Genomic DNA, 13,878 nt, shown 5'->3' with positions numbered 1-13,878 from the left:
TTTATGAAATAACTCATCTTGGCAACCTATGGAACACCCTTTGCCATGCAGGCGATGCGATGGGCCCGTGTGGATGAATGCTATCATGTAAAATACAGGGTTAAATTCTGTGAAAGTTACACCTTTGATGCATCATAATGAATATTAGTACGTGTTATCAATCTTTAAATGATTAAATAAATCGTCTAACAGAAAATCCTTGATGAACTTAATTTTCTGATTAATAATATTTTTTATGAATTTTTTGCACTTAGATTCAGAGAGATGAATTTTCTAAGCCGAAATATGGATTTGTTATATTTTGTGGCTTAGTGTTTATTTTATATGATTTACTAATATTTTTTTGGTTTTAATATGTGCCCGCCATGGGTCACTATTTGATTTGTTGAATGGCAACAAATTATTGCGAAAGGCACACTTATGGTAACAAAAATTGCAATACCTCAATGCGTGAATCATTATTTGATTTTCTCTCTTTTCATCCACTGGAGTGATATGGACCAATGAAAAAAGAGGTGATCCAAATGACAGTAAATGCAATACAAGAATTGAGATAGAGAGAAGTATAAAAAAAAGAAGGGAAAAAAGTCAACAATTGTGGCGGTACACGCGGCACACACTTGTACTCCCGTAAGTGATTAAAAAGGAAAAAGGGGCTGATGTGGCACGTAAAAATGCGTGCCACATCAGATAATAATAATAATTATTATCCCTTTTTCTGATGGAAATGACATGCGTCAACGTGTCATTCAAAGAAATAGGGAATATTGTGATGTGGTGCATGGCAACGTGGCGCCACATGACAATATTCAAAATGAGACTTAAAAGTGAGTTTTTTCTCTTTTTTTTTCTCCAGGTACACATGCCAATTTAAAAGTGTGGGTTTGCGAGAGATGAGGCAATCACAAAATAATTAAATAAGCTGGAAATTGGATGGCTTAACCAAAAATGGAAAAAAGAGGAAACATCAGCACCGAGGATGAGGAGAGAGAAAAAAAGTATGTCTAGGATTGCTCCAAATTCAAAACATGATATCTGACAGTCAACACGTCCGATTGAACTGAAATTTTCAGGGATGCTTCATCTGTCCCCCCTCTTTTCATCCATGCCCTCTGATTTATAAATATATGTGTAGATCACTAACAAAATTATATTTAAACTTGATTCCTACTCATGTGGGCTGATTGAAAGATAGTGAGTTTTTGAGATCCATCAAGTGTGTTCTTGGTGCCCTAGGCATGTGGGAAGAAGCAACAAAGAAGAGGGGATCTTACCTGCACTTAACAATCGCCATTACTCTCGCAGCACGTATGGATCTACGGTAAGAATATTTGCCTTACTTTGCTCTTTCTCGACATCGTTGGTAGCATAATTTTTTTCCACGAGAATATATCGCTGTCAGAAAACCTCCAAACATCTTCCAAATCATGTCTTACCATCATCGTATTGATAACTTGTTAATCATCATATTCGATTCGCTCTCTACCCTATTCTCATCTAGTCATTAATTAATTATTGCATTCGCTTGCTCACCTCAAACTTGAATTCTCACAGTCTTACTACTACTCTCCTCAACTCAATATCACTATCTCACCTCATAATTCCTTGTCACTTGGTTTTATATTAAGCATTATCTCCTCTTATCTCGATAATCACCATATAAAGAATATTGAATTCTTAATCATCTTTCCCTATAGAGATGATCTGTACTCATCACTAGCTAAAATTACTTAGTACAGATTTATATTTTTATTTAATAATATCAAATACCAATGACAAATTAAAACCTTATTTTTGAGATTACAAATGAGCTGTCTGGTTGGAACGCCTCCACATTGGCGCATCCACATTAACTGGAGCCATGGGCCCACACCTATAATTATTTTTGCTTTTTAGGTCCTAAAAATAATCAAAATTATGAAATAAATAATATAACATAGAAATTTCATAGATTTTAAACTCATGCCACCTGAAATAAATAATTAGACAGAAGAGTATTAGTTTATAAGAATCAATAGATTTACTTGAACAGTCAACCTAGGACAGCTTTGATTATTCTATCATTGCCTTAATCTATTTGCTTCCTTGTTCATCCGCATAGGTCCTAAAAGAACTAAATTCAATAAATGTGGTTAATTTCAAAACATTTGACCTTGAGAAATTACAAAAATGACTAAAATATATAATTCACCTTCAAATAACCTAGAAATTATGAGTTAGTGGAATGACACATAAATGGTTAAAATATCATAAACTAACAATTAAATGCACCGTAATCATTAGAATTTGGCATAAAATGTTGTGAATGATTCTATAAATGAATGCACAAGATGCATGCTATCAGATATCATCATTTGATATCCTGATATCAATGAAGATGAATATCAAATATTCCATTTCTGATATTTGTTCACCATATGTCCCAATATCACTGTCCGATGTTGAGCTTAGGACAGGCGAGCACTGATGGATATTATGTGGCGGTCAAGCCAATGGCACCACCATGTTTATTTAAGTTCATTCAATAAAATATTTATGTTCATTATTATTCCAGTTTGATGTATGTAATGAAGTCTGTGAATACATGCAATGACATAGTGAATTATGATGAGATCATAATACAATGATCATTAGTCTTTAAACATGTATTCTAGATATTCCTATTTGATCGATAGTCGAGACGGACATCAAATTATCCGGATAGAATAACACTAGCTGATTCTACTTATACTATAAGTATAGCCAATCCTGTGGCTATTAGTGTGGTGACACTAAGGATATATAGTGGGTGCTCTTTAGAGAAAGAGTTCACTGAATTGATCCGTACAAATCCATGAATGGCGTTATACCTTAACATCAATTAGGTTTATTCATGTCGCGGTTGTATAAGTGATCCATTGACCTGAGACACCAAGGACATCTTGTGAATAGATGACTACATTTTGACAACGGCTTATGAGCCTCTAATCATGGGATTCTAACAAGTCATAGCTCTGTGATAAGCCAAAAATCGGGGTAGAAATTATGTAGTTTTTAGCCCTTGTCGTTGTGAATTTTGGCTTATGCAATCAAATTTATAAAAACTCTACTGAAGATGTGTAGTGATAAGTACGAGTGTCGTCCAAGGGAAGCTAGTAAGGAATTCAATTTGATGATCTTCTTGGTAGTTTAACCCTAATTAGAGTGAATTTGATCTTCAATGAGGACCAACTCACCCTAATTAGAAGAGAAGTTTAGAAAGGGGGGGTAGAAGAGATGAGATGAATAGAAGAGATTGGGAGCTCTAAATTGGTTTCTTTGATCCAAATAAAAGGATCAAACAGGTCAATTAGAGAGGTCGAGAGGGAAGTTTAAATTTGAGTTTGGTTGGTTTTGTAAGTTTGATAATTCAGAAATGAAATGGGGGTAATTTAATCTCCTAAAAATTAAATCTAATTTTTTTAGAGTTTTTCTTTGGGAATGCAGTTGAATGCCTAGTTAAATCCCTCAAATTCTCCTCTCAATCCTAATCAGGGCTTGTACATGCCGCTCAAGCCAAGAGATTTAGAAGTTCAGATCAGAATCAAGAAGAAGAAACAAGAAATTGGACTAATTTCATTCAAAATGCACAAAAATCCAAATACAATGAAAGGGAAATGTACCAAACAGGTTGATCCAGGCTGGGGCTCCTCTCTGTCTTGCAGCTGTGATAGAGAACCATCAAAAAATGAGCTCCCCCTCTCAAAATTTAGCTTTTATACTTAGGTTATATGGTATAAATCACCATTTTACCCCCGTTTAGTAATTAATATTTATCTATCAATGTAGGCTGGATCTGAATGATCCAACGGTACAGATAGCAAGAGGGGATCAAGACAAACAGATCCATAAAAAAATCACCTCAATCGGACTTCAGGATCAAAAGTTATTAATAAATATATTTTAAACCAATTTAATCCATTGGATTTAAAGTTGATTTATTTATTCATTTCGTTTTTAAACACGCCATGACGTATCACTCTCTCATTGGCTGGCGCACTTTGAAGCAGAAAAGTCCTTAAAAAGCCTAGAAACGAAAGTAATTGTGTATAGGCCCCTACCGCACTCTCTCTCCTCTGGTTTCTCCTAAAAAATAAAAAATATATTAAATAATTGCAATAAAACCCTAGAAGATTTTAAATTACATCTTTACGCCTGCAGTGGCGACCGAGAGTTGTTTTTAGGGTCTTTTTGCAATGAAACTTTGCAAAAAGGCCCTTCAAAGTTCGAAAATGATATAAATACTTTTTTCTCTCTTATAAATATACCTTTTTTCCTTAGAATAAATACATTTCCTCTTCAAATAAATCTCAGAAAAATCCTAAAAATTCGTAAAAAATTCTAGAAAATTATAGAAAATTCACTGATTCATCCCCATGCTGATTAAATGTCAAAATTAAATATTAAACTTGCCATTTTCATTCAAAAATACTTATTTCGAGCTTCAATAAATCCTTTAAAATTCATAGAATTAACAGAAAATTAGGGAAAAATCAGAAATCACTTGAAAACACTATTTTCATGTAAATAAATGATAAAAATCCCATTTTAAGCTCTTTAAATGCATAAAATTGTGCTAATAACATGAAATAAAGACAAAATTTAGGGTGTTATCACTCTGATGTAGTAAGAAGCTCATGGAGATAATTGAGTGGTCAAGATGAGATCATTCACCCTCGGTATAAGAGGAGATTGACTCAAGGAAGACAATGCGAAAAATCCCTGGCCAGGGTAGTGAGGATATTGGAGAATATATCTCCAATTATCCCCATTGCGCATCAGTACTAATCGAATGGCAGATTAGGGTTTGACGTACCCTAAGTCATTTGAGAGTCTCGCGCGGATGATGGATTACACTAATACGACAACCAATGATGGTAAAGATTCCATAAGAGAGTTCAACACTACTTGATATCCTCTATAGCACGAGGTGTAGCTTGGGAACCCATGGGCTGGAAACTTAACCTATCGATGTGGTTAAATTGATCCTTATTTAATTAATCTATATGTTGATATAGTTAATTAATAAGGTTGGCCACTAAAGTTATTAACTAGAATGATACATGGGTCTAGAGGGTCACATGCATAAGGTCATAAGAGCATTGGTCGATATATTTTACTTTGTAGGGTTTTTGAGAAAAACCTTAATAAAATATAAATAGGGAAGGGGCACTCATTTCAAGCACCCAAGCCGGCCAGATTTGAGAGCCCCTCCCTTTCTCCACTCTCTTCTCCACTCATCCAAGGAGAGTGTCTTGATGGTGAGAATATCTTCTAGATTTTCAAGAAGAGTTGAATAAGAAGATGTGGAGATCATGTGGATACTTCTAGAGGCCGAACGCGTGAATAGCTTCAAAAGGATCTCGGAGTGGCAAAGTCAAGAGTAGAATGAGTTTCCCACGAGGTACACTCAATGTTTGATTTTAAAGATCAATTGTGAATCCATCAACACACTTCTGCATCCATGAAATCGTGTTTTCCATGGATGAACCAAGGCACAGAACCCAACAAGCACTACCAAGAAGAAAGGTCAACAACATTATGACCGAAGGATATGAACTTTGTTATAGGAAGATGTCAAAGTTAATCATGTTTAGTCTATCTTCATCAATCCCATCATTATAAGTTAGTTAAACTCAGCCTCGACATATTTTATTTTTTTCAACATAGTTATAAATTTATTAATCCATAATTATCAAAAGTGAATCACATTAATGGGAATATGTACATGATAGCTTAATACTATGAGATGATATACAATTCTATAATTCTCCACAATTAAAAAGAATTATCTAACAGGACTCAATCTAAAAAGAGAGATGAAGCTAGGGAAATAAGTAAATATGGTTCTAATCCATATATAATTAGAGAGTGAAAAAGAGTGAGAAAGCAAAAATAGATGCATCATTTTTTGTATAACCCACATGTAGGAAGACCTCACGTACCTTTTTTGAACTTTTAGTATCATTATTTATTAAAAATATATGTATCTTGATGACTAAGAGGTGTGAAATAGGATTTGGCTCCTTCGTCATGAATAGGTCATGAGTCATCATCTTGAGAATTATTTGTCCCCATCTAGGACTGACATTGATTACTATTTTGAATTTCATCTTCATTTTGGTATTGGTGTTGATATTATGACAAGGAAGGTGATGATGAACATAGGGGAATGAGTGTAGTGGGAAAGAAAGAGATAGGAGAAAGAGGATATTAGTGAGATAGTAGATGAAGACAAAAGAGGATCAGAAGAAAGAAATCAAGTGAGAGGTTATATAGAGCCAGAAGAAAGATAAATAGATCTTGAGATGGGTTGAGCGAACGAGGTTGTTGGCATTGTGTCATGCCCCTCCCTCCCATCATATAAATGGGGGAAACGGGTGCTTGACTTGTCAACCCCAAAATGACGCGACATATACCGGACACTAAGCCATGTTCTACCTCATTCTTTTTGTCATTTCCTCCTTTAAGTGAGCTTGTTTTGGGCCCATATCTTGCTGATTAATCTTAAATTAAAGTTCTCATGTTACTGCTTGATAGAGAAATCAAGTAAAGTTAGTGGAAAATACCCAAATTGTGCATAAATGAAATCCATATGCAATTTAGACAGGGTCAAAAAGCTTAGATAATAACATGACAAGTTCAACATTCAGATCTTTAAATTCATTTAACATGCATGAAATCAAGGGAAGATGATGGAGCACGCCCAAACGACGTCGACGAAACATCATCGCAGCCGTCATCATCATCATCAGCATCGCTGCCGGTCCGTGTCCAGCCCGACTGGCATGTCAAAGCATCCGTGAAGATGCAAGGTTTAAATACTCCGGGTAGAGCACGTCCGCACACGTGTTCACGTTTCAATTATCTGTTTTCAGTCATTTTAATTTCCATTTTGTGTTCGTCACGACGAGTGCACCCTACTCATTGTGAAACATCCATATCACCGTGTTCTCGTATCCGTTCGTATCGTTTTATCTATTATTTTCTTTATTTGTAGAGTAAAAGGGGGGGTCTCTTATTGGACTTCCCCTGGTTGGACCCATTGTAAGGGGCCCATCATGGCCCTATATAAGGCCATGATGGGCCCCATGTTCAGACTAGATCTGGATTTTGTATTTTGGCAGTTACAAGCATCGTTCAGATCTCACGCTCAAGGAGGAGGAAGGAGGGAAAGGAGAGAAACTTATCGTTCTTGCTCGGTGACGCCGATCATGACCGGTTTTGCAAGGGGGTGAAGACGTGCGTGGATCCTACTCTGCCACTATCTTTTCGATCTTGATCGGAGCATCGCTCACGATCTCTGTGTGATCAAGGTCTTCTCTCTCTCTCTCTCTCGTTCCTCTCTATCCCTGTTTCTCTCTCAATCGCTCTTCTCTTTCTCTATCGCACTCTTCTCTCTCTCATTCCTCTCTCTCCCTCTTTCTCTCTCTATCGCTCTTCTCTCAGCTTCTCACACTCTTCTCTTACTCTCGCTCCATCATTTCTCTCCTTCTTTCTCTCTCTATTGCCCTTCTCTTTCATTGTCACACTCCTCTTACTCTCGCCCCCTCATCTCTCTCCTTCTTTCTCTCTCTATCGCCCTTCTCTTTCATTATCATACTCGTCTCTCTCTCTCTCTCTCTCTCTTTCATTCCTCGTACTTTTTTATCTCTCTTCTCTCTGCTTCTCTCACTCTTTCTCTCTCATCTCTCCCTCTTTCTCACTTTCTCTATCGCTCTTTTATCTCCCACTTACTCTCCGTATCTTCTCTTTCTATTGCTTCTCTATCTCTCTTCCTCTTTCTCACTCTCTGTCACTCTTCTCTCTCTCCCGCTCACTCTTCCCTCCCTCTCAAATATGTAGCTTGGTCCTCTCTCATTCTCTCTTTCTTTATCATTCTTTTCTCTCACGGTGGTTCCTCTCTCTCCCCCTCTCTCACACAATCATTTGTGCAAATTTGTGTGACGTGTGGTGCGAATTTCCGCACAAATTCACACCGAACATCGCACAGGGGGGTTTGTGCGAACTAAAATTTGCACACGCTGCGAAAGTTTGTACCACACCGCACGACTGCTCTACTTATGTCATGGAAAAGCATTATGCATATGGTTTCTTCATCTAAATTAAAACAATTAGATAAAATCCTAAAATTTGGATATTTCATGGACTTGTGGATTATTCACACTGGTTTTTCTTATCATTTATGTGATTCATATATTAGGGTTTGATGGTTAACCCTAAAATAAGTCATGGAACAGCCTGGGGCACACGAATAATTGTACATGCATAATAACAGATAATGGTAAAGCTTTGCTGAGAGAGTTGATTTACTAGTTGTATTGTTTAGAGCACGAGATGTAGCTTGGAACCTAAGGGCTAGAAACTTAACCTATTTTTTGGGTTGAATCAATATTTAATTGGTTAATCTTTATATTGATACAATTAATTAATTATTATTCCCAATTCAGCTTACTTACCTATACTTATACGTGGCCCTAAAGGATCACACATTATTTTTTTGGAGATCTGGGAAATACTTAAAATTTAGAAACTTTAATTAAAAAATGTATTGGATAGTGTAAATAGGGACATCCGTTTTCATGCACCCATGCATGCCAGACTTGACCCGTGTTCCTATGTGTTATCTTTCTTTTTGGAATGCCTTACTCCTAGTAAAACTATATGACGAGGAGATCCATTAGGATGTCAACAAGTCTAGGCTGAGAGATAAAAAAGAATATGTAACATTATAAGCAACACATGGATGTCTGTAGAGGCCAGCCACGAGAAGGGCTTGAAGAGACTTGTGCAATGACCTGAGTGGCAGGAATTTTTTTTCGTACAAGGCATTCTGATTATCTACTATATCTATTCCATTTGTTTCATTTTTACAGAGTGTAATTTTTCTTGAATTTTCAATTTAGTGTTCAAAAGATTAATAAAACTAAATCACTAAATCACCATGAAGGTGTTTTGGGTAGAAGTTTATTTGGTTAATATAGAACCGTATTATGTTCCTGATGGAAGAGTTGTTGACTAGAAAATACATTTACTATTACATATTACCCATATTTGGATATATAGGTATTTCATTACACCTATTGATAAAAGATTAATGTTTGATCCAAAATCTAGGGGCATCTCATTGGGGACATTAGATGGAGTAAAGGGCTGTTGCCTTTGGGATCCATAAGCACAGAAAAATGTGAAGCCTTCTTATGAGCAGGGCAATCAGAATTCTAGTGGAGGAAATTAATGGAAGAGGACATGGGTAGAGGTGCAGAACGTGTAGAATCTACCCATTTCAGTTGAAGATGGAAAATCTGCTGATGAGGTTGTAGATAAATAGATAATATTGATGTTAGAAAGGCAATATGTCTTTGTTGCTTTGTTTGAAAGAGATGGATAACCTATATCCTTCATGGACACCTTTAGTTTCCCTAAGGATAAGTGACTGTGAAGGATGCCCGTGGAGGACACATACTTAAACAAGAATCAAATGTGAGGGTTGGTTGAATATCCAATTAGGAATTATGATATCGAGTACAAGTCAGCTCTCAAGAAAAGGACACTATTTTTTTACGCATATTCGAAACCATACAAATAAAGGGTTTTCACCAAAGTGTTTTTTACAAAAATAAGGAACTGATTATAATGAAATTTTATCATCTTAAACAAATATATTCATATTGTGTTAGACATTGATACACATGAGGATATGAAGTTGAAGCAGCTTGATATGAAGACATACTCTTTCATGGTGATTTAGAGGAAGTCATCTACATTCAATGATCTGAAGGCTTTCATTGTACCATGATTATAAAACTTTAATTTCAAGATAAGGAAATACCTTTAAAAATTGCCGTAGTTTCTTAGGCAAGGATACAAGAAGTTGAATTGTACATGACGCATATTGGCTATTCCATGAATAAATTTATTTTTGCATCTCCATGAAGATATATCATGATGGTGAACCTATTTTATTTGTTCTCTATGGAGATGCTATGCTCCTTTCATTGAATAACTTAAATGCCACTGCAAATATAAAAATATTGTTAAGAAAATAATTTTGCATGAAGCAATTTGGTAGCGACGAAGAAAATATTTCCGAAGGATATTTACAAAGACAATGTGTAAGATCATTTATGGTTGACTGAAGGACATCTCTTGACAAGATTGTTAATTTTTTGGCATGAATAATGATAAAGTAGTGAATATGGTATGTTCTGTACTAAAATAGATATTTCATATGAAGTTTGACCAGTGAGAAGGTTTATGATCAATTAAGTTAAGGAGCATTGGAGCTTCTATATTGTAGTGCCAGATTAATTGCATCTGAAGTGCAAAAACTAATGTGGAACTTCTGTTTCACAAAGGGAATTCAGTTTTAATACATGTGTGAGTTGACTGTAATTTGTTGCCAATGATAGGTACTTTGAAACTGAAGAAGCTAAAAATACATTAAACAATGAACAAAATAAAAAGAAATTATTGTTTACACGATGTGAACTCTGGAATTCATTGTTCTTGAGTGAAACACTGTCGGGGACAAATTCCTAACATAGGAGCAACAAAAGCAAAAAAAAATTCCTTTGAGATGTGTGAGTCCCTATGTTTAGCTCAACCTTATTTTCCTCTGTACTTTATATTTAATCCCCTGAGCCAAAATTTTATTAGATTTTTCAGCAAGGAGGAAACTTTCGTACTCCCCCCAGCTCTTTGTAGCCTTCCCGCCCATGTGGGAGTTGATTTTTTCCAGTTTTTGCATGTGACCAGCGAGGTCACTTTTTGGCTCCTAGGATTAAGCTTTTGAGCCAAGATGAAGGGCCACGATTAAGCATACCCAGGATATATTTTGAGAAAGGTATATGCAATGCAATGCCAGATATGGTGGGCTTCGACATGGTCCATGCTTGCTCCCTGCTCATGGACCATTAGGCTAATGCACCCAGGCCCAAACGGGTCCATAGGGGCTCAAAGGTCCACCCCTCATCATTGACTTCTACAATTATATTCCCTTAAGTCTTGAAAATGATTAAATCCAATCATATAATTAAAATAGACCAAGTGAAAATAGTTACATGATAATTTAGACTTAAGTGAAAGTTGTACTAATGCATTAGAAGTAACAAAGGTGGTAATAACATTTATATTTTGGATGTATATGACCATATATATAATGACATAAAGGAATGCTATAACATATATAACCCCATGAGGAGCAGACCCAGTTATATTTAACTTTGGTTTTGATACTATGTGGTATTATTTGATGATTTTACTTGCTATAAGTGAAATTTTCCATTAAAATTGAAAACGGATCTTGATGATGTTCCTATTCAATTATAACCTCCAGAATATGTTGCTCAAACCAAACTGCAGCAACATTGTGTAAGTTCCCAGATTATTTGAAAGAAAATTAGAACCATATGTCCTAAAAAAAATCAGAAATTGACTATTCCCTTATAGTCAGAGATTCATACATCAAAAAGGGGTTTTTTTTTCTAAGTGAGAAAGTCATTTTGATCTGGGGATGAAAATAAAAAAAATGTATTTTCAATGACCTTGGATGACAAAGCATTCTCAAAGGGCATTGAATATTAAATGTTTTAGTAAGAATCTTTACAGTAATGTCTCTGATCTATGTTAGATTATTCACTCAAAATATGGGAAAACCCTACCCAATGTTCAATGGAAAACAGAGTTTTGTGAATTCTCACTTGAATTAGAAAACAATTTTAAGATCTCCCATCATATGCAAACGTTCAATGTGCTTATTGTCTCTTCGACCAAGGCAAAAGACAATACTTCACCACTGTGTAGTGGCTTTTAAAAAAAATATGAGGGGACTGTCAATAAGATGCCATTGAAGCGGAATATATGTGATTACAAACACAAATTGCTTTTGGCTAAATTAATTCAGAAGAAAATTCTTATTGGTACTACATAACAATTTTGTTCTAGATATCCTGATCTTTCATGTGATAAGGGGAAAACTAATTCTTTGTCCAAGAGCTCCTTTGCATGAAACCGATGTGTTTCCTCATAATAAAAATGAACTCGCTCCGTAGTGGATTTATTTCACATTTGTCTTATCATCACGTGTTAGCATATCTAGGTTAGTTTTAGGGCATGAGTAGTTGCAGTAGTAAGCAGGAAATATGTATCATTCGACTCCAAAATGAAAGGAAAGATCCAATGGACTCATATCAAAGATGCTAGAGGGAGGAATTGTAGCAGGGGATCTCCCTACTGAAAAAAGTACTAAATGACACTTCAGAGATTATCAAAACTAACTATTCTTAATTTGATAAACTATTCTGACTTTCACAAAAGGAAGTGGGAATGCCACCCTGTTGTGCTAACATCCCACTTTGCCATCGCTGAACAGTAGCGGCATGATAGCATGGCAGTGGTAGGGCATGGCGGTGCAACGGCGGCAGGGCATGGTGGCTGGACAAAACGGTAGCGGCAGGATGTGGCGGTGGCACCGCAGAGTGGCGACGGCAGGGCGTGGCAGCATTGCAAAACAGTAGCGACAAGCTGTGGTGGCGCGGTAGTGGTAGGGCGCGGCGGCAACCCGGTGCGGCGGCAGCAAGGCACGGCGGTACCGCGGGTGGCAAGGTCGACCGCGGCTGGCAGTCAGGCAGTTTGCAGCCACGACTAGCGGCTGTGGCCATGCCTAGCGGTCACAGTTGGCAGACGTGTCTACGGTTGCGACTACATCTGCGGCCGTGGTTGGCAACCGAAAGACTGCGCTGGCGGCGCGGTTGGCTGCAGCCCCGATGCGGGTGGCATTAGGAACGGCGTTCGTGAGCGGCAAGGCCGACAGCGGCGATGACCGGAGCTTCGGCGGCAGTGACGGCTTTCGGCAACCTAAGGGTTTTTTTTCAGACTTCAAATGCACAGTGGCATTTTGGTAGTTATTTCAAAAACCTAAAATTATAAAAAAAACACCTAAATAATGAATAAATTTAAGGAAAACACATCTTTTCTCAAAATTCTTCTTCTCCTTTCTTTTGATGGGCACCCCCCCTCTTATAGAGGTAGATATGGGCCTTCCCCCTAAGAAATAAAGGGGAGACGGCCCAATTAAAGGGTCTTAGGGCCCCTTAATGAGAGAGACCCACTAACACACCCACACATGGGCTCACACACGATAGATGTGTAGGTCCGTACAGCCGCCCAAACACGTTCGAACAAACAAACACAAACACATACATGGTCGACATACAAGGCCTATTGAGCTAGGAAAAATAATAAGCAAAAGATAACATCAAATCTCTGGGGGCCCATTGGTGAGGTCGAGTACTTTGAAGCCGGATCTCGTGCATCAGCCCTCGCTCGATGAAGTGGTTGAGACTGGGTCTTCGAAGCTAGATGGTCTCCCATCACCGAGTCTTGGTTAAGAATGGAAATGATGTACCTTTGAAATGGTGCATGATTCATGAATAGTTTATTTCACGTTCGTGGAGGACATTTTACAATCATTGACTTTGATCATGGAACTCAACATTTTAGTAGGATATTGCACAATGATCCTAACACTTTGTTGCATCTCTTGGGTACAAATACAATAACAATAGTAGCTGTATCCTATGGTAACTACTGGTACATCAAGATCTGATTTTTCATGAGCATCATAAGCTGATGTTGTACAAATATCAGTAGACCCCAAGTTGGGAAAGGTAGACCTACCACTGAACTTTTACTTGATCCCAAGCTAAGTCAGTGGGGGGGATCTTGGAGGGCTTCTTACTCTTCTCCCCCCCCCCCCCCCAAAAAAAAAAAAAACTCTATGTTGGATCGGTATGCCTATCCTTTTATGAGACTCAAATCATTCTCAGATCCCCTGGTAAGCATCCATACCTTTTTAAA

The sequence above is a fragment of the Wolffia australiana genome, chromosome 11 (genome assembly GCF_029677425.1).
Source record: "Wolffia australiana isolate 7733 chromosome 11, ASM2967742v1".
In the NCBI taxonomy this organism is placed as follows: domain Eukaryota; kingdom Viridiplantae; phylum Streptophyta; class Magnoliopsida; order Alismatales; family Araceae; genus Wolffia; species Wolffia australiana.
The sequence above is the reverse complement of the archived record's forward strand: the minus strand, read 5'-3'. Positions refer to the sequence as shown.